The sequence below is a fragment of the Artibeus jamaicensis genome, unplaced genomic scaffold (genome assembly GCF_021234435.1).
Source record: "Artibeus jamaicensis isolate MK-2021 breed Jamaican fruit bat unplaced genomic scaffold, CSHL_Jam_final contig_464, whole genome shotgun sequence".
Lineage (NCBI taxonomy): Eukaryota > Metazoa > Chordata > Mammalia > Chiroptera > Phyllostomidae > Artibeus > Artibeus jamaicensis.
In genome coordinates, this window is record NW_026521842.1 from 1335179 (window position 1) to 1353332 (window position 18154).

An 18154-nucleotide genomic window follows, 5' to 3' on the forward strand; every position below is an offset into this window, starting at 1 on the left:
GAATTGACCCCGTAACCATTTGGTTTGTGGGCCAACTTTCAACCATCTGAGCCACATCAGCCAGGGAGGGCAACTTGTCCTTGTAATTTAAATTTTAGAGGAAACATTTGATTTTTATCGTTAGACTGAGATGTTAGTTTTGTGGTTGAGAATTTCTTAAAGAGAATTTTTTGTATATTCTATGGGAATATGCACATATTTGCTAATGTAACCTGTTAAGCTCATTGAAAATTTCTGTGCCCACTTTCTTCAAGGGCGAATGTGACAAGGTCATTCCCTCTTGGCAGGCAGCATCCAGTCCTGGTCAGGGAACAGGTCTGTGCCATGGAGCTGGCCCTGGACTCATTCAGCAGGGTCGTCATGCCCACTGTGTATCTGACTCCATACCGTAGTGTTGTGGCCACCCAAAGGAAAGGCATAGTTCTTGACCTGGAGGAGCTGGCAGCCTGCCTGTGGAGACAGACTTGACAGCAGACAGAAGTATCTGGGGAAGATTAGAAAGAGACTGGGCAGAGCTGAGTCTCATAGGCAGGCATGAGCTTGCCACACTTGCACAAATGTGTGGTGATAGTGATTTGAATGGGTTGGGCACAGAGGCTTGTTTCTGTTGTAGTGCAAAGGTAGCCTGCAAGAGAATGTCAACCCTCCTTATTGCTTTGCAGCTCTGGAACATGTTGTGAACTCTGCCCAGGTTGGGAGGAGGGCAGGGCCTGGGAATTCACCTCAAGGCAATGGCAAAGCTCACAGAGGGGGTTGCCTCCAAGTAGAAGTGAATCTCTGGCTCTGAAGGTGAGGCAGATGGCACATTTTAGGGTTATGTCTATGTATTGGAAATGGTTCTTAGTGTTCATTATTGTAGTACTGTCATGACGGAATTTTTTTTCATTTAACAAGTAAATAGTGTTATGTTAAAAACACTAGATAAATGATGGTATGGGTAATGAATTCATGATGATGGCAAAAACTTTGGAATATAGTACCTAGATGAATGAGTTTGGGAAGCATTGGCTGGTTGGGGCAAAGGATAGCACAGCAGAGTGGGTCTTGCCAGCTTGTTTTTAAGTTCAGGGAATAGGATAGAAAATACAGTGCATCACACATACTCTGGAAAGACTGTCTCAATATATTTTGTTTTGTTTGGATGTGGTATATTCTTGGCCAAGGTGTAAATTGTATTTCTTACCATGCAATGTGTTTAGAAAAGTATGGGAACTCCTGGCCTGAATGACATTGAAGGGACTTTGCATGTCTTGAGATTCTGTCATTTTTTGACAGATATTTGTTGAGTGCCTGCTTTGTGCCAGGTCCTGAGTTAGAATGGTGGATATAGAAGTACACCAGATACTCTTGGCCTCTGGCCCGGTAGCTCATTTGGTTAGAGTGTTGATCTGATACACCAAGGTTGTGAGTTTGATTCCTGATCAGGGTACATACAAGAATCGGTGGAGGAACAACAAATTGATGTGTTTCTCTCTCTCTCTCTCTCTCTCTCTCTCTGAAGTAAATCAGACACTCAAGCCCTGCTCTTAAGGAATTCTTTGCCTGCGGGAAAAAAATGATTTTAAAGAGAGACAGGAGGGGGGAGAGAGAAACATGGATTTTGTTGTTCTACTTGCTTATGCATTCATTGGTTGATTCTTGTGTGTCCTAACTGGGGATCAAACATGCAACCTTGGCATATTGGGATGATGCTGTAAGCAACTGAGCTACCTGGCCAGGGCAAGAAAACATTTTTTATAAACTAAATATGGGTATCTTCTTCCATTGATTACAATATGTATAATGCTTTGCAGTTCTAAAATGGGATCTCTCATAGACATAGGCAGCAGCGTAACTAGTTTGAATTCCCTGCACTGGGTGGGCCTTGTCATTTCTTTTCAAACTGTCATCAGTTTAGTTGAGTTATGTATATTGTTGGTACCAAACATCTTAAGTGCAATTGGTGTTCTGAAAGATTACACTAAGATTTAGCCTTGAAATGGTAAGTTCTTGAAAAGTGCCAAAAGGCGGCATCAGCCACACAGCACCTATTCCTATCAGTGGAACTTGATACGAACATGGTCACACTGGCTAAATAAGGGCAATTCTGTATTGTTTTGCATAGCAACAGCTAAGTGCTTTATGGGACCTGAGGAAGGATGATGCCCATTAACAAATGAAGCCCTGCTATGCTTTATAGTTGAAGCATATCTGTCATACTCAGGACTACCAGTGAAGATCCCTTGGAGGAGATGAGGGACGCAGAGGCTTATGTGACCACCTGCACACGACTGTCATGGGGGCACTGTAGGTTTTGATTGGCAGCTACCTCTTTGATGGAATCTCAGTATTGATGAAATGTGGTATGTGATGTTAGAAATGCCATAGAAGTAAGCATAAGGCATAGTGGTGGCACAAGGAAGGAGTGACCACCTCAGCCCTCGGTCTGTACTCATGTTCTGAGGAGGACTACTGACCTTGCTTCTACAGTATGAATTAGGAGTTAGTCGACCAGTTAGAATGGTGGAGGGGTCTAAGCATGCAAAGGAATTATGGGTTGACCAGCATGGACAGAGGGTCAGTGTGGGCAAGTGCTGGAGAGAAGGACTGAGTGCACAGAAGGTGGTGGGTGCTGGGGAGGGCGGTGAGAGCTAAAGGAGGTGGTGGGTGATGGAGAGGGGTAGGACTAGGGCAAATCAATGGGGCACTGAGGATTATGGAGAGAACTGAGTCAATTACAAAATAATTTTAAAACATTTATTTATTGATTTTATGAAGAGAAGGGAGGGAGGGGGGAGAGAAAAAGAGAGAAACACTGATCTATTGTTGCATTTAGTAATGAATTCATTGGTTGCTTCTTGTATGTGCCCTGACTGGAAATCAAACCTGCAGCTTTGGCGTATAGTGATGAGGCTCTAACCAAGTGAGCTACCCCGCCAGGGTTAAAGAAGAATTTTTGTAGTAGGTGTTGGTTGGTTTGTTATTAGGATGTTTTATGTGTGAAAATACAAAACTTGTTTTGTAGTACAAGATATGGAAAGTGAAGCTTGGCATAGATGGTTGGTGAGGCTCCCATAGTAGAAAGGAAGGGATGGGATTCTTTAGGAAGATAAGCCTTAAGAAGAATCACATTCAGTCCTGGGAAGAGCATAGGGTAAGCAGTCATGAAGTCAAGAGCCTGTAAGTCACTTTAGGAAGAGAGAGAAAGGATAGTGCTTGGGACCAAGTATTGAGAATCCAGAGGGAGCAGAGACATGAAGAGGGATCTGAGGGTGGCATGTGGCACCTAAAGCTTGGATGCCACCGTCTGCACCTGGCTGCGATATTTCTGCAGTATTTTCTCAGGCCCCATTGTTGGTGTTCAGAACTGCAGGTTCAGTGACACGCAGGGAGGATTGTGTGGGAAGACCAGAGAGTTGGTGTGTTTGCTGGTGAGGGGCCACCCAGACATTCTTGCTGTCTTTGTGAAGTGCAGTGAGGGTGATGTCAGAGGATGGGATATATGTGTGGTGGCAGTGGGTTGCAGACATGGGTTGGAGGTGGAAAGGTCACTAGAGTTGAGCGTGGAGCTTTGTGGTTGGATAGCTAGATGTGCTTTTTGTGTGGGGATAGTGCAGGCCAAGCTGGGAGAGGAGGGTGACTTACTTGTTCATTGTCCTTGTTGATGGGGCCTGGATAGTGGGCTGGACTTCTTGTTGGGTCTTTCTCAAGCTTTGTTCTACTGAAGCCTTAACTAGGACCTAGTCTGGGAAGAATAAGCTGCCATTCAGACCACAGGTGCAGATAGGGCTTCTCAGAGAGTCACTTGGCCGGTGGGTTGGTTGGGATTCCTGAGGGTGGAGAATATTTGGAAGATGGGTGCAGGAGTGGCACTTGGTCAGAGGAAAACAGTAGCATGGGAGATGGCCCCTGAACCCCACAGTGGAAGATGAGAGGCTGGCATTGTGGAGGTTTGGGCAGGAGTGCGAGTATAAAAGGTATTCAAGGGCTGCCATTGGGTCTGGAACAGAGTGACGAGAGTGGCTTTACCTGTACCACATTTTGGGTATCTATCTTGTCAGCGTACATCCAAAGGTCCTGTTACAAGGATTTCAGGATTTCACCTCAAAGCCCAAATTGACTTTTATTTTTCTTAAACTTCTTTTAGATGTAAATGTCATGGGAAACTTTAGGAAAACTTTACCTGTTTTCACATAAGCTTTTTCCTTATTCTCAGCACCCATGATTTTGGTTCGAGCTTTGGTAGTCTGTTCAGAGTTTGTTTGTTAGATCTTTTCTAAATCATAACACATGCTGTAGGGGGCCCCACTGTTGGGAGAACCCCATCAGATTCCCTTTGGGAACAAGGCAAGGGCTGTTTCCTGCTTCCTCTCATCAGTCTGTCTCCATAGTCTGCATCATTCTGCCCATTCTTTAAAAACATGCCTTGAAGCGAAGTTAGAAAGAGGTCCTTTTAAAATTACTGTAAAAATTGTAAGAAGTGTGTTCCAGATTCCCCATCAGGGCACATGCTTGGGTTGCACCAGAAGCAACCACACATTGATATTTCTCTCCTTCCTTTCCCTACCCTTCTAAAGATAAAGAAATAAAAATTTTTTAAAAAGTGTGTTCCGTAAGACACTGGTTTAAAGTGAACTCTTTTCAAAAAGAAAACTTTTTTCTGTTCACTTGTTAAAGAACATATACTAAGCTAATCTTTTTAAAACTCTGTCTTTCTTAAAAAAAAAATACATCTGCTTGTAATGAGTGTATTTGTTTCCTACAGTTGGAATAGCCTGGCAGTTTGGATGAGGTGGGGAGTATTCACCGAGAGCTTGGACACTGATCCCAGAAAGGTTTTAGGGGGTTAAGGTTTGAGGGTGGTAGTGGTATCCATGAAAGGTAGGGCATTGCTTCCAGGGGCCGCATATTGGGCTCTGTGGAGATTGTTTCTTAGTTTCCCCAAAACCCAGAGAGGCTGCCTAGATGTGCTGAGTCATTGCTGGGCCTGGTTGCCTTTGGAGTCCTCCTCTGCTAATTGCCTCCCTTAATGACACCTTCACTTTTCCTGGCATTAGGAAGAGGATCTGTAGTGGCAGCTGTGTGGCGCATTTTCCCCACTTCCTGCTCAGTTAGATCATTGCGAGTGCTCATGTTCTACTACTGAGGCATTGCTCTTGTGGTAGAGGTATGTCCTGAGAGATGTTCACCTGTTTATAGGGTCTGAAAAGGGAGCTGCAGTCTAAGTTTGTATGTTGCAGAGGCTTCTGTAGGCTTCTGTAGTCTGACTACACTTCTTTCTGTTGTGAGCAGTGGCAGTAAACCTAGCATTCACATGACTCAGGTTGCAGAGCAAGCCTGTGCCACAGTCTCCTTATCTGCCAAGGGGAATGCACATCAGATGGTGGAATCTCCCATGTGGAGGTGCTGTGAGGATTCAGTGAGATTGAATTGGTAAAGCCTTTAACAACAACCTAGCACTGTGGTTGGTGTGATGTGTGTTTGTTAAAAACAGCTCTACTCCTTTCCCTCTACAGTACTTGAATAATGCCACATCCAAACAACCTGTTTTCTTTTTATAAACAAGCTGCACAGATAAGTTCTTAGCTTTGTGGGAAGGAGTCAGCTGTTAATAGTTGCCTCCACTAAGCTGGACCTGCATTGGAGAGTTGGGGATTCAGTATGTCTGGTCTTGTCCCTGGGAAGACAATAGGAACAGGCCTGTGAGCTTCCCAGGGTGGGTTGGTGCATGGTAAATACCATGTGGGTCTGAGTGGCTGAGGGTCCAGCAGGGTGGTGGTGCTGTGTGTGTGTGTGTGTATGTATGTGTGTGTGCGTGCGTGCGCCTGTCAGCCCTGGGAACAGTGTCCTCTGTGAGTTCTTAGCTTTCCTTAGGTTCCCTTAAACTTCCAGTGGCCCAGCCACTAATATAGACCCTACAGAGACTGGAAGGTCTCTTGGTTGGTGGTACATGTTCGACTTCTATTTGTTAGAGTTTCTAAAAGAAGCCTTGTATGCTAATAAGCCCTGAAGTGTTACATTATAGTTTTATATCCACCAGCCTTATTTTACTTTTCTTGTTTTTAGGATAAGAGGCAGTGGATTAAGTGTGATAATTTGTCTCCTCTGCTACTCAAGTCTAATTGGATTTTTCAGGTGCAGTGCAGGGATTGACTGGGGAAAGGATCTTGTCTCAGTAAAGCTGTTAATGCTGACAGCTGTCTCCATCCTTCATCTCCTCCCTGAAAGTAGGCAGTCTGGAGAAAGGGTGTTTTCTTGCTCATGCTCTTCCCAGAGAATGTTTCATGTGCAGGGAGTTCCATTGAGCAGCCACTTGTTTAAAGTATCCTGGGCATTAAAACTTTTTTTATTGATATATTCTTTTGCTCACTGCTTTTTGATGTCAAGAGGCTTGCAGTAAAGTGCAATTCTAAAAATTGAGTAGCAGTATTTATCTGAGTCTTGTTACTATTTTATGTAGGAGCATAACATTTATTTAACTGCTTTCCTTGCTAAAACATCTCAGTGACTTATTCTTGATTTTTAGATTTAAACTTTTCATCAACTTTTGACTCAACCTTGGTGTTTGAATGTTTTACTAAAGCCTCACAGGTAGTTCTTGATCCTCAGACTTTACTGCACTGTTCAGCCCAATAGGGTGTTTTGTCCTGGCATATGTCTCATACCTACTTATTACATATTGGCACAGGTTTTGTTCACACTGTCTTCCAGGGACACATCTCTCTTTTCAAACTTGGTTCGCTCTGCACCCATTTTGGCTCTAGATTCATTTCTTACCACATGTGCAAACTTGCTCCTTAACCTATCTGGGTAATAGGTCATTGATTTTGGCCCACACTTCTTAATTCATCCCATTAGTATATCTTTACATATAAAAAAGGGTGTTCTTCACTAATAAGTACAGTGTCCCTAATAAATTAATTTCTCTTGCTTGCAAAACCTGGTTGGAAGAATTTAACAGGTGTGGTAGCCTCTGGGCAGGGAGGGTGTTGCTTAAAGAATTTTCCATGTGCAGGAGGCAGGTAGGATGGCTGGCATTCTTACCCACATGTGATGTGGACTCTCAAAGCATTGCAGGGAGGTGCTGGGGAAGGATGTTTGTGTCAGGAATCAGAGCATTCTGTTTCTCACCTCCTCGACTGGAAGGCACTTGATGCACTTGATTGGGGACACCGCCTTGGTTTTGCTGAATAAGAACAAGTGTAATTTCAGAATTTTAACATTTGACAAATTTCCTGGCTACAGGAAAAATTTATACTTATATTTCTAATGAAAGAAGTAGAGAGGCTGAATATTGTAGTGAAGTGCTCAGTGGCAGAGGGCCAGTTGGAAGAAGTGATGGTCGTGCTGGAAGCTGGCCAGGCTGAAGCTGGCAATGGGAATGTGGGGGCTGTGACAAGGGCTGGAGGCAGGAGTAAAAATGCAGACTTTTGTGTTGCTGGGAAGTTAACCTTTGGGGGAAGCCCAGAGAAGCTGCAGAGAGAATGCTGCAAAATGGTGTCTTGTTGTAAGAACCTGGAACCCACCAACATTCCTCGCATTCCTTGTGGACAGTGGGAAGAAAGAGTTGAACTGGCCCCTATCTGCCTTTGTAAGACTTAGGCCTCCTCTTTGAGCCACTCACAGACTTCTTTTAGGAAATGAGTTTCAGATGTGTAAAATCATTCCTAAATGACAATCCAGGTGGTAAAATATTGATCTGTTTTGGTCTAAAAGTTTGGCTCCACCCCTTACTACCTAATAGGCACTCTGATAAAAAAAAAAAACCCAGACTTCCGGCCAAGATGGAGGTGTAGGTGGAAATACTGTGCCTCCTCACACAATCAAAATTAAGGACAACAAAGATTTAGAAGCAAAAACACAACCAGAACAGACAGAAAATTGAACTGTATGGAAGTCTGACAACCATTCAATCAGACTGGTAAGAGGGGAGGAGTCAGCGGCCTGTGGAGAGGTATCTCAGCAGGAAAAGGTGGTGGCTGCCAGACCCAGGAGCACAGGCTGGCAGACCTGGGGCACCGGGAGGAAATGAGCAGAGTGCCCAAGGCATTGGCTGACCATGGTCACATATTCCCGTGCAGATAAACTAGGCAAAAACGGGCAGCAAGACAGACTATACAACGCAGGGCCCAGCAATGGGAAATAAAGCCTAAAAGCACTACTTGAAAAGGTGCTGGGAGAGACTCCCAGCCTCATAGAAGAGTATGTTGGAGAGACCCACAGGGTCCTAGAATGTATACAAGCCTACCCACCCAGGAACCAGCACCAGAAGGGCCCAATCTGCTTGTGGGAAGCAACAGAGGGGACTGAAATTCGAGAGTGGAACAAATGCCATCGTTCCCTTTCTGATTCTGCCCCCAGCCACTGGGTGACCCACCCTGGTGAACACTTCCAGCTTTTGCCCCTCATATACAACAGGCCCAAACAGACCAAAACATTATGGCTCAAGAAGAAGAACAGCTCAAAGCCCCAGAGCCAATACTTCTAAGCAACCAAGAGATAGCAAACCTATCAGATGCACAGTTCAAAACACTGGTGATCAGGATGCTCATAGAACTGGTTGATTTTGGTCGCAAATTAGATGAAAAAATGAAATTAAGTGAATGAAAATGCACAGGGAACCAACAGTGATGGAAAGAAAATTGGGACTCAAATCAGTGGAGTGGACCAGAAGGAAGAAAGAAACAACCAAACAGAAAAGAATGAAGAAACAAGAATTCAAAAAAAAAAAAAAAAATGAGGAGAGGCTTAGGAACCTCCAGCACATCTTGAAACGTTCCAACATCCAAATTACAGGGGTACCGGAAGGGGAAGAGGAACAGCAACAAGTAGAAAAATTATTTGAACAAATAGTAAAGGAGAATTCCCCCAATCTGGCAAAGAAAATACACTTCCAGGAAATCCAGGAAGCTCAGAGAGTCCCAAAGAATTTGGACTCAAGGAGGAACACACCAAGGCACATCATAATTACATTAGCCAAGATTAAAATGAAGGAGAGAATCCTAGAAGCAGCAAGAGCTAAGGGGACAGTCACCTACAAAGGAGTTCCCATCAGACTGTCAGCGGATTTCTCCAAAGAGACTTTACACGCAGGAAGGGGCTGGAAAGAAGTATTCCAACTCATGAAAGGCAAGGACCTACATCCAAGAGTGATCTATCCAGCAAAGTTTTCATTTAGAATGGAAGGGCAGATAAAGTGCTTCTCAGATAAGGTCAAATTCAAGGAGTTCATCATCACCAAGCCCTTATTAAATGAAATGTTAAAGGGACTTATCTAAGAAAAAGAAGATAAAAAATATGAACAATATGAACAGTTAAAAGAGCAAACACAATTATTAACAACCACGCCTAAACACAAGCAAACAATAGAACAGGATCGGAACAACAGAAATGGAGATCACATAGAAGGTTAGCAACAGGGGAGTAGGAGGAAGTGGGAGAGAAGGGACAGTAAATAAGTAGCATAGATGGTGGGGAGATAAGAGACGGGGAGGGCAAGAATAGTGTGGGAAATGGAGAAGCTAAAGAACTTCTGAGACATGGACATGAACTAAAGCAGGGGAATGTGGGTGGGAGAGGGTATGCAGGTAGAGGGGAATGAAGGGGAAATGGGACATCTGTAATGGCATAATCAATAGAATATGTTAAACAAAAAAAAAGCTTTGGAGTGAATAAGAGAGACAGGTAGAGATGGAGACAGACAAAAAAAATGTGTCTGGACAAACTGTTTCTAGAGAGAAATTAACAGAAATTTCTTTTTTTTTTCTTATTGTCCTCTCATGCCTTTAAGGGTCAGCCCTATACTCAGGACAGCCCTCCTAAACTGAGAGGGAGATTCCTGTGTGTCCTGCCAGACTCCCTGTTAACAACCGAGCACAGGGGCACAGAGAAAGCATAGGCCAGGACAATTCTTCTAGAAATTTTTGTACCCAGGGTCAGTTTTGAGAAGTCTTCATTTTTTAACAGGTAGCTTTATGAGATAGTTTTCAAAGCTCTATCCATCACATCAAAAACCATGGTTTTTAATTGTTTTAAAAAGTTAGAAATAGTTTTGAATATTGAAATTAAGTCCTTAAGGAGAAGAAAATGGACATTCCTGGGCAGTTTTTCAAGGTACCATCTGTGGGTGTTCAGATTAGAGGAGGCAGCCCTACATGGGCCATGTTCTTCCTCCCTCCTTACTCCAGTTACATTGGTCTGGTGTCTTGTCTTTTATGATTCCTTCACTCTGTAGTGTGCTCATTGTATACACCAAGGAAACTTCAGACATATCCAGTTCTTCACATATTGGAGATTAATGTACTTTTTTAAAAAGTGTGTGTTTAGGATGTTAGTCACAACTTGATATTTGATTGCAATACACAGAATTTCTTATTTCTGACTTTTAATTTGGAGCTTTTAAAACCAGAATAGATTAATTTGAACTTTGCCAATAAATGCCCTGTTAGTCTGAGGTCTTTGATGACTTTAGGAAAGCTTTTTGCAAAGAGAATACAGGAAATCAGCTTTCTGTGATTAGCTGTAATTGGCTGGCACATGGGATCACTATGGCCAGTGCTAAGTCACATAGCTGCATGTGCTTCTAATTAATTATGCAGGGTAGGTTTACTTTTTTAGAATCAGGTTTGCACATCTTTGAAATAGTTTTTATTTTGAAGAGTTGATGTTTTTATGAGTTTGTGTTTGTTATTGGGTGGCATAATACATTCTGACATTGATCTTAGCAAGATCTTAAAAATTAGTCTGGGTAATAGATCCTGTTTTGAGAATTTAGCCTTTTAAGTCTGAAAATTCATATAAATATTTTAGGACTTTGCCCATAGGGTTTAAGAACTTGCATAGTGTAGGAAACTTACATTTTTTTACAAACTATGATCTAAACTATCCCTTTTCCTTAAACTTAAATAGGCACAACAAGGTTCGTGCAAAACTGCAATACTGTCACAAATATGGCTGTTATTATGGCCTGTGGCCATGCCACATGTATTTCTTTTCTGCTTTGGCAAGACTGGTAGAAGTGCCAGTGAGAACTCCCAGTCCCCTACTCCCTTCCCCCCGTGGGTGTTTCTTTTTTTCTGGCCCCAGGCATTTTCTGCAGCCCTTTGCTTACATGACTGCTTGGGTCAGTCACACTTTTCTGGGTCCTTAGTTTGTGCTTGACATTTTCCATGGTTTCATTTTTCCTAATTTTGTTGTTATTTACCCCTTCCTCATGGGAACATTATTTTATACTAATATATTTGTAAGATGTTATTGTTCGAATTCTGAATTCTTTGAAGGAAGTTTGTTGATGTGAATCATTCAGTTTTCTTCTTGAAGATCAGAGAGTAAAAAGAAGCAGGGAGAGTAGCGTTGGAGGAGGAACATAAGGCTGGAAGCAGGGTAGTTTTATGTTAAACCTTGCTCCTAGCATGCAGTGGTTCCTCTGTGTCAGAGTGCTTGAGAGTAAAGTAATAGTGGCTCAGGTCCCAAGGCAAGGACAAACAAAATGACATCTGATGTGGTAGTGTGTTCAGAAAGTTGTGCATGTAGTAGAGATAGAGCCTTCTGGAGGCTGGCCATACGGTCTAGACCAGCACTTTTCAATCTTTTTCATCTCATAGCACACATAAACTAACTACTAAAATTATGCAGCATACCAAAAAAAATTTTTTTGCTGATTTGACAGGAAATAGGTATAATTTTGATTCATTCATACCTAATGGCTATTGATGTGTTGGCTGTTGTCATTAAAAAAATATTTTTCTAATTTTTTTTAATTGTTCAAGGGCAGTTTTCTGCCTCCTCCCCACCCCACCCCAGCCCTCCCCACTTCCCTCCCCTGTTTCCACCCCCCTGTTGTTGTCATCCATGTGTTTTTTATAAAAAAAGATTTTATTTATTTTTAGAGGGGAAGGGAGGGAGAAAGAGAGGGAGAAGAACATCAGTGTGTGGTTGCCTCTCAGGCACCCCATACTGGGGACCTGGCCTGAAACCTAGGCATGTGCCCTGACTGGGAATCAAACCTGTGACCCCTTTTGCTTTGCAGACCAGCACTCAATCTACTGACTGAGCCACACCGTTCAGAGCTGTTGTCATTTTTTTATTTGACAATTTGAAGAAAAAGAGGTCAGTGACCCTGACTAAATAGTGGGCTATTTCATGTTTTAGAAATTCTTGCAGCACACCAGTGTGCCTCTTACAGCACATGGGTTGTAAATTGCTGATCTAAGGGAAAAGAGGTCAGTGTCCCTGACTAAATAGTCAGGTATTGCATGTTTCATGTTTCACAGCACTGTACTGTGGTAACCCTGGTTGAACATCACTGGTCTTGACCCTAACTGAACTCTGCTTGTTGTTAGCATTTAGCTTAAAACCAGGTGCATGTGTGATAATGTGGAATGAAAACATTTTACAGGGGTCTAAGGTTTACAGAGATTTGTTTAGAACACCTTTGGTGTTGCATGCAAAGTATGTAGGTGTGAAATAGAACAGCCTTTTTGTTGTTGATCATGTGGTCATATTCACCATCCTGGTTACAGAGGCGCTCGTATGTTTCAACATCACTTAACTGTCACATTGCATTTTAGATAGATTGTTTTACCCACTTCTCTAAATCACTGTTTCACATGGTACTTTTCCATGTGGATACCAGTTTTCCAGATCTCATCCACAGACTATGTTGTTCTTTGCTCACTGAACTGTAGTGCCTGCTGTCTGTCATGGATCAGGGCTCCTGCTTTGTGCCTGAGGCCCTTCTGTGTCATCCCATTGGTCATCTTGTTTATTCTTGTGACACTGTCACCTGTCTTCATTACAGATGGTCCCAGACTTATGATGGTCTATGATTGTTTGACTTTAATGATGGTGCTAAAGTGATGTACATTCAGTAGAAACTGTACTTTGATTATTGACTTTTGATCTTTGCTCTTTTCCTGGTTTTATGATACTACTCTCTTCTGATGCTGGGCAGTGGCAATGAGCCACAGTTCCCAGACAGCCACATAATCATGAGGGTAGATAACTGAGGCCCTTCAGTGTACTGTGTTGCCAGCATTTTTAGATACTGTATTTTGTATTTTCACATCCCTTCATACTTACAAAATGCCCATTTGTGTCGCGTGATTCTGGTGAGAAGGACAGAGGAAGGCAGTTACTCTTGATATGAAATTCAAGACAGTTGCCTAACTGCAGGCTAATGTATGTGTTCTGAGCATGTTTAAGGTAGGCTAGGCTAAAGCTATGATGTTCAGTAGATTAGGTGTATTAAATGCATTATCAATTTAAGATACTTTCACCTTAGTTTATTAGGATGTAACCTCAATGTTAGTCCAGGAACATCAGTATATGTTCTGCTGTTGCTTGTGTCTAGAAATGTAATTGACTTGTGTATATTCATTTTATGTTTTGTATCTAGTAACTTTTCTTTCTACGTGTGGGAAGACTAAGAAAATAGAAGTGGAAGAGTATAGTTACTGCTAATGAACATTATGATTTCCAAACAGAAATTGGAAAAGATACTATATAAAGAATAAACTTCCACCCTGGCTGGTGTGACATGGTTGGTTGGGCATCATCCTGCAAAGTGAAAGGTCGTTGGTTCGATTCCCAGCCAGGGCACAAGCCAAGGTTGCAGTCCCTGGTTGGGGTGCGTACAAGAGACAACAGATTGATGTTTCTCTCTCAGATGTATGTTTCTCTCCCTCTCTTTCTACCTATTTTCCCCTCTGTCTTAAAAAAAAAAAAGAATTTACTCCCTTTTGTTTGTCTTAAGGAAGAAGATTAATTTATTTTGGTGATATTTTACTCCAGTGGCTGGGCTTCAGGATGAACTAGTGAAATTAAAGAATTAGCGCTTCAGGGTAGTGGACATACCCAGCAGGGCTGGAATAGAGCCTGCAATTAGTCAAACACCTGTTAATTAGTCATTCATTCAAAAGACAGTTGTTAAACTTTGTCCTTATTACGTGGAAACATCTCAGCTGCCATATACTAGAATGTCTGAACATCAGAGTTGAGAATTGCTTACTTAGCTACATTTCAGTTCTGTGATGTCAAAAGTTGTGCATCCTACCTCGTTTCCTCCTCCCTGCCTCTCACATTTACAGCTTACTCATTGCATCTTAATCGTTAAACTGTACAAATCATTGCTGCGGGTTCATATTCCATGTGAAAAGAGCAGCACACATTTAGGGAAAGTGGTGTATTTTCATTTTTATTTTAAATTTATTGATTTGAGATGGAGGGGGAGAGAGAGACACACATCAATTCGTTCCATCTATGTAAGCACTCACTGGTTGATTCTTGTATGTGCCTTGACCAGGAATCAAATCTGCAACCTTGGCACATCAAGACAACCCTCCAACCAACTGAGCTATCTGGCCAGGGCTATTATTATTTTTTTTCTTAAAAAATTTTTTATTTTTCAATTGCTATTGACATACAATATTATATTAATTTCAGGTGTAACCTCATGATTAGACATCTGTATAGCTTATGAAGTGATCACTACAGTATTATTTACTGCATTCCCGGTGCTGTACTTTACATTGCCATGACTCTAACTACCAATTTGTACTCCTTAATCCCTTCACCTTTTCTACCCATTCCCAAACCCCTCCAACCTGCCGATCATCAGTGTTCTGTTAGTCTGTCTATTCTGCTTGTTTGTTTTTTAGATTCCACATGTATTTGTACGTGGCATTTGTCTTTCTCTGTCTTATGCATTTCACTGAGCACAGTACCCTCTAGATCCATCCATGTTGTTGCAGATGGCAAGATTTCATTATTCTTAGTGGCTGGGTCATATTCCTTTGTATGTATGCACCACTTCTTTATCCATTCATCTGTTGATGGACAGTTAGGTTGCTTCCATATAACGCTGCAAAAAAATTTATTTAGTGTTTTGGATTTCTTTGGATAAATACCCAGAAGTGGAATTTCTGGGTCCTTTCTTTGTCTCTTGATATAGCCTTTGTTGTAACATCTCTTTGTTTGGTATAAGTATTGCTACCCCAGCTTTTTGTTAGTTTGTTTCCATTTTCATGAAATATCTTCCATCCCTTTACTTTCAGTCCATGTGTTGTTTTTCCATCTGAACCGAGTCTCCTGTAGACAGCCTACGTAAGGATCTTGTTCTGTTTTCCATTCAGACACTATATGTCTTCTGATTTGAGCATTCAATCCATTTGCTTTTTAAATTGTTGATAGAACCCTGGCTGGTGTGGCTCAGTGGATTGAGTGCCAGCCTGTGAACCAAAGGGTCTCTGGTTCAATTCCCAGTCAGGGCATATGTCTGGGTTATGGACCAGGTCCCCAGTAGGGGGTGCATGAGAAGCGGCAAGCACACAATGATGTTTTTCTCCCTTTCTTTTTCCCTCCCCTGCCTAAAAATAAATAAATAAAATCTTTAAAAAATTGTTAATAGATAATGAATTTATTGCCATTTTAATCTTTACCCTAGGATATGTTTATTGACTTCAGAGAGAGAAAGAGAAACATCAATCGGACTGCCTCATGTACACACCCTGACCAGGGATTGAACCTGCAGCCTTTTGGTGTGTGAAATGATTTCCTCCTTTTGCTTCAACCAAATGAGCCACCCAGTCAGGGCTATTCATATTTTGATCTTTTTTTTTTTTTTAACTTAAAGAAGACTCTTTAAGCCCTGACCAGTGTGGCTCACTTGGTCGGGCATCATCCCACAAAGCAAAAGATTACCAGTTTGATTCCTGGTCAGGGCATATGCCTGGGTTGTGGGTTTGCTCCCTGGGTGGGACATCTACAAGAGACATTTGATATTTATATCGATATTTATTGATATGAACCCATCAATATTTCTTTCCCTTTCTTTTTTCCTTCCTTTCCTTCTCTGTAAAAGGATAAAATCTTGTAAAAACAAGACCTTTTAACACTTCCTTTGTGTGTGTGTGGTTTTATAACTTTATTAGAAAATCAGCAGTTGTCTTGTATATTATATTAACTGAAGATTTTTTAAAGTGGTGACAGATACCTGGCTGGTGTAGCTCAGTGGATTGAGCGGGGGCCTGCGAACCAGAGGATCACGGTTCCATTCTCAGTCAGGGCACATGCCTGGGTTGCAGGCCAGTTCCCTGCAGGCTATTTCCCAGCAGGGGATGCACTAGAGGCAACCATACATTGATGTTTCTCTCCCTCTCTCCTTCCCCTCTAAAGATAAATAAATAAAATCTTTAAAAAAAATAAAGTGGTGACAGATACATACATAGGTGACCAACATGCAGAGCTTGGTTGGTGAATCTTCATTCTCATTATCTTTCTGGACACTTGCACCTGCATATGGTATGGGACATTCTTTATTCCTTTGGTCCAGGCAGCATTGTTGAGCCTGGTGTCAGTGTGTACATCTGGAGTTCCCATCTCCAATCATGGCAAATTTCTGGATCTTTTTGAATGCCTGAGGAGCGCACTTTTTGAAACCCACTTGTGAATGTCGATGGTGTATTTCTCTGGTCATTACCTCGGTGGCAGAGTGGCCCTTCTTTTTCTCTCCACCCTTTTTTGTGGGAGCCATTATGTCAGGCCCAAGTTGGAAAGAAAGCCCTTTAACATTTCTTGTAATGGTTTGGTGGTGATGAACTCCTTTTAGTTTTTTGTCTGGGAAGCTCTTTATCTGTCCTTTGATTCTAAATGATAGGTTTTCTGGGCTAAAATAATCTTGATTATAGGTTCTTGGTTTCTACTACTTTGAATATTTTGTCAATCCCTTCTGGCCTGCAGAACTTCTTGTTGAGAAATCAGCTCACAGTCTTATGGGAACTGTCTTGTAGGTATTCAGTAACTGACTGCTTTTTCTCCTGCTGCTTTTAAGATTCACTCTTTTTCTTTAACCTTTGGCATTTTAATTATAACGTGGCTTGGTGTGGGCCTCTTTGGGTTCATCTTGCTTGGGATTCTGCTTCCTGGTACCCTAATGATGCAAATGTTGGTATGCTTGAAGTTATTCCAGAGGCTCTTCTTTTTTTCCCCCCTTTTGCTCTTTGGTTGGGTGTTTTCTGCTTCTTTATCTTCCAAATTGCTGATTTAATGCTCTGCTTCATCTACTCTAGTGTTGATTCCCTGTCATGTATTCTTCATTTCTGATTGGTTCTTTATGCTTTTTATCTCCATTTTTACGTATCCCGTCTCTTACTTGAAGTTCTCACTAAGTTCCTTTACTCTTCCCCTAAGTTCATTGAGCATCCTTATAGTCATTGTTTTGAATTATTCATCTGGTAGAGTGCTTATCTCCATTTTGTTTAGTTCTTTTTCTGGAGTTTTGTTCTGTTCTTTCATTTGGGACATGTTTCTTTAGCTCTTCATTTTGGCTGTCTTCCTGCATTTGTTTCTGTGTATTAGATAGAGCTGCTGTAGTTTCTGGTTTTGATAGAGTGGCCTTATGTAGTAGGTGTCTTGTGGGGCCCAGTCATCTGAGGGGCATTTCAGGTGTGCTGCCCTGTGGGGACTGCAGCTGCCAGGACTGGCCTGATCACTATGGAGAATCTTCAGTGCCAAGGGCCAACCCCATGGAGCAGGACTCACTTCAGTGGGGCTCTGGTGCCCGCTGAGCCTGCCCCTTAAGTGTGTTGCTTGTGGAGGTGGTTGGGTGGTGCTTTGGCATAGTCTGAAGCTGTCTACCAGTGTACTGGCTTTGGGGCCTCCCAGAAGTTACAGGCCAAGGTCAGCATGAAGCACTGGCTGACCCAGCATGAACTACAAAGAAATCTGCACAAGGCTACTACTTGTGTCAGGCTTAAAGGTGTCCGTTAGAGGCCAAGCTGTGAACTGAGGCTGGTCGATGCTAGTGGAGGGCCTGGTGTGGCTTAGTATGAAGTACAGTGCACAACAAGGCTAGATGCTTCTTGTTTGAGGTATTTTAGGAAAGTCTGTGGCATGAGTGAAGAGAAACCATTTATATGGAAAAGTTGCTGGAAAGGGTTTAGGTGGGCCTGCAATTTGGGTGGGGCGGGATCTCAGGAAGTCACCAGGGCTATTAGCCAGGTTGATACAGATTCAGATAGGGTGCCTACCTGCTGGCTCTGTCAGGGGAGGGCTCAGCAAGGGAACAATGGCCTTTGCCAGCACTTCTGTTTCTGACGAAGCTGCCCCTCCAGCCTTTTCCCTCATGCTAGACAATACAGTTCATCTCCATATGCCCCTGGCATCTTCTGAGTTGATG

The 18154-nt window shown here is 42.3% G+C and overlaps 1 protein-coding gene and 1 non-coding gene across 8 annotated transcripts in view; one reads left to right on the forward strand and one right to left on the reverse strand.

The window, feature by feature from the left end:
• The window catches only part of ANKRD11 (ankyrin repeat domain containing 11), a 243221-nt gene that overhangs the window by 57701 nt on the left and 167366 nt on the right, over positions 1 to 18154 (forward strand). The window lies entirely within an intron of this gene.
• Positions 9748 to 9887, reverse strand: LOC119047115 (small Cajal body-specific RNA 11). The gene has a single exon (XR_005082083.2). It is a non-coding gene; the product is annotated as a small Cajal body-specific RNA 11 (non-coding RNA).